The sequence below is a fragment of the Lynx rufus genome, unplaced genomic scaffold (assembly GCF_022079265.1).
Source record: "Lynx rufus isolate CCGP_SWC_20201006 ecotype Redwood Valley unplaced genomic scaffold, mLynRuf1.p SCAF_12, whole genome shotgun sequence".
NCBI lineage: Eukaryota > Metazoa > Chordata > Mammalia > Carnivora > Felidae > Lynx > Lynx rufus.
The window spans coordinates 44601176-44604654 of NW_025814826.1; the positions used below are offsets into that span (position 1 = coordinate 44601176).

General features: G+C 40.5%; 1 pseudogene; it reads left to right on the plus strand.

Moving 5' to 3' along the window:
- The first annotated feature begins 884 nt into the window (after positions 1 to 884).
- LOC124507555 (elongation factor 1-alpha 1-like) lies at positions 885 to 2288 on the plus strand (annotated as a pseudogene).
- The last annotated feature ends 1191 nt before the right edge of the window (positions 2289 to 3479 follow it).

Genomic DNA, 3479 nt, shown 5'->3' on the forward strand with positions numbered 1-3479 from the left:
AATAAGGAAAGCGTAAATTATTTTCCTTGGATATATTGCAGGTGTGTAACTTCTTAAGGAGGGGTGAGGGAAGAAGATATTCCGATAGCATTGTATCCAGTATGCAGAAGGATTGCCAGGCCATCCTTTCAGAATTAAGTATCAAAGTTCAGAGGACTGAGTAAAATAAAAATCAATTGGAGGGGTGCTTGGATGGTTCAGTTGATTGGGTGCCAGACTCTTGATTTTGGCTCCAGTCATGATTCTAGGGTCATGGGATTGACCATGTCCAGCACTGGGCTGAGTGTGGAGTTTGCCTCAGATTCTCTCTCCCCCTCTGCCCTTCTCCACACTTGCTCTATCTGTCTCAAATAATAAAAAAAAAAAAAAAATCAATTTGAGACATTTTCTTCTTATTTATCCAGGACAAACTAAATGTCTTTCATATATTCAGATTTGCTGTAATTAATATTTTTGATTTTTATATTCTTCAGATCTCAAAATTTCCTTGGTGTGGTCTACCAATCCTGAAGATTTTTTAAAATTTTTGAATGCAAAGTTTAACTTTAACAGAGAATGTGTCCATGCTAGATTACTAACCTTTCCTTTTATATCTTATTTCCTAAAAGCTTTTTATAATTTCTTTTAGTCTTTAAGCAATCTTTATGAAAGATATTAAAAATAAAGTGATATAACAATAATAACAATAAGTATGCTTTCCTTTTTAGAGAAAGAAAAAATGTTTCAAATTTCATAAAGGTGAACAGAATATAATTATGCTATCTATGCATCTTTCATAGGGATCTGTTTATTTAAATTTTTAAAAATAATAAAATGAGCTTTTTCATACAGCTTTGCTGCCAGACCACAGGTGACATAAAAACCACCACTAATCCTAAACCAAAATGGGAAAGGAAAGGACTCGAAGCAACATGTTTGTCATGGATATATACATTCAGGCAAGTCTATCACTACTGGTCATCTGACCTATTACTGAGGTGGCATCGACAAAGGAACTATAGAAAAAATTGGAGAAGAAGGCTGCTGAGAAAAAACCCTTGCAAGCATGCCTGGGTCTTGGGTAAACTGAGAGCCGAAAGTGAACATGGTATCGCCATTGATATGTCCCTGTGGAAATTTGAGACGAGCAAGCATTATGTGACCATCACCAATGCCCCAGGACACAGAGACTTCATCAAAAACATGCTTGCAGGCACATCTGAGGCTGACTGTACTGTCCTGCCTGTTGCTGCAGGTGTTGGTGAATTTGAAGCAGGTATCTCCAAGTATGAGCAGACCCATGAGCATGCCCTTCTGGCTTCCACACCTGGCTGTGAAACTCCTACATGTTGGTGTTAACAAAATGGATTCCCTGAACCACCCTACAGAAGAGATACTGAAGCAGAAGAGATATGAGGAAATCGTTAAGGGATCAGCACCTACATTAAGAAAATTGGCAACAATCTGGACATAGCATTTGTGCCAATTTCTGGTTGGAATGGTGACAACCTGCTGGAGCCAAGGGCTAACGTGCCTTGGTTCAAGGGTTGGAAAGTCACCCGTAAAGATGGCAATGTCAGTGGAACCACACTGCTTGAACCTCTGGATTGCATGCTGCCACCAACTCATCCAACCAACAAGCCCTTGTGTCGGTCCTTCCAGGACGTCTACAAAATTGGTGAAATCGGTACTGTCCCTGTGGGCCCAGTGGAGACTGGTGTTCTCAAACCCAGCGTGGTGGTGCCCTTTGCTCCAGTCAGTGTTACAACTGAAGCAAAATCTGTTGAAAGGCCCCATGACGCTTTCCTGGTGACAACGTGGGCTTCAGTGTCAAGAACATATCTGTCAAAGATGTTTGTCATGGCAGTATGGCTGCTGACAGCAAAAATGAGCCACCATTGGAAACAGCTGGCTTGATGGCTCGGGTGATCATCCTGAACCAGCCAGACCAAATCAGTGCTGGATAGGCACCTGTGCTGTGTTGTCACACAGCTCACATTACCTGAAAGTTTGCTGAGCTGAAGGAGAAGATTGATCATCATTCTGGGGAAAAAGCTGGAAGATGGCCCTAAGTCCTTGAAATCTGATGATGCTGCCATTGTTGATATGGCTCCTGGCAACCCTGTGTGTGTTTTGAGAGTTTCTCTCCTCTGGGCCGTTTTGCTGTTCGTGACATGAGACAGATGGTTGCTGTGGGTGTCGTCAAAGCAGTGGACGAGAAGGCAGCTGGAGCTGGCAAGGTCACCAAGTCTTCCCAGAAAGCTCAGAAGGCTAAATCATATTATCCCCAATACCTGCCACCCCAATAGTAACAGTGGGGGAAGAGTGGTCTCAGGACTGTTTGTGTCAATTGGCCATTTAAGCTTGATAGAAAAGACTGGTTAATGATAACCATGCATCATAAAACCTCAGAAGGAAAAATGATTTCTGAACTGTGTGTGTGTGTGAGAGAGTTTTAAGTTACTAATTTTTAAAATCAGTACTTTTTTAATGGAAACAACTTGACCGAAAATCGGTTTACAAAATTTCAAGACCCATTAAAACAAATGCTTAATGAGAAAAAAAATAAGATGGGATTTTTGTTAATAAATTCTATTAATAATTCATGCTAATTGGTACCTTCAGTTTGTTTTCCATTCCTTTTCTGGAACAGTTAATGTTCTCAGGTTATCCCAAATAGGTGGACAGTAAACAAAGCTTTAATGACTTTTTCCTAACATTATTTTGTTATTAAACAGGCTGCCTACTCAGAAATCTGAAATAAAATGTCACCATGGTTCAGAATTGGAAGCTAAGAGGAATTCCCAGGAAAGGTTTCTTTCACATGTGCTTCTCCAATGGAATTTTAGGAACCATGCCCAACTCAGTTCCTCCTTCCCCTTAAGGTTTATTGCAATATTCAACTTTGTCTTGGAAAACAAAGATGCAGGTGTTAGAAGCCAAGTCAGGTCAGAGTCAGGAGTTACCCTTGCTAGGACTCAAGTCACAACATTTCTTCTGAGTTGTAAGGAATTCATTCAGTGTGAGCTTCAACTAAACATAAGTGAAGAATAGAATGTGTGATGTTATTTGGCTAGCATACAACACTTTCACCAAGAAGGTTTAGATCATCGAATTAAATTCATTAAAGCCATAAAGGTCCTGATTTCACAAAATGTGCTTAGAGAATCTGATGTGTATGCTCTAGGCACCAGTCTAGGTGATAAGAATGCAATGTGAACAGGTCAGTGTGGACCTTATGTTCACAAAGCTCAGGGGCCATTGGGGACTATAGGCATCAAATGATAATACAGCAGGATAAGCTGTTCATGGAAGAAAAACTACCCAGCTAAATTTTGAGCTGTCAGGAAAGGCTGCAAGTACACAGTACATAAGCTGAGGGACCTTCGTGATGAATGGAGCAAGTCAGCTGAGTTATTGTCATGTGAGTGATACAAAGCAGCATGGCAGTATGCTAAGATATGAGAGGAAGTAAACTGGAGTAATTTTGTCCAGGTATG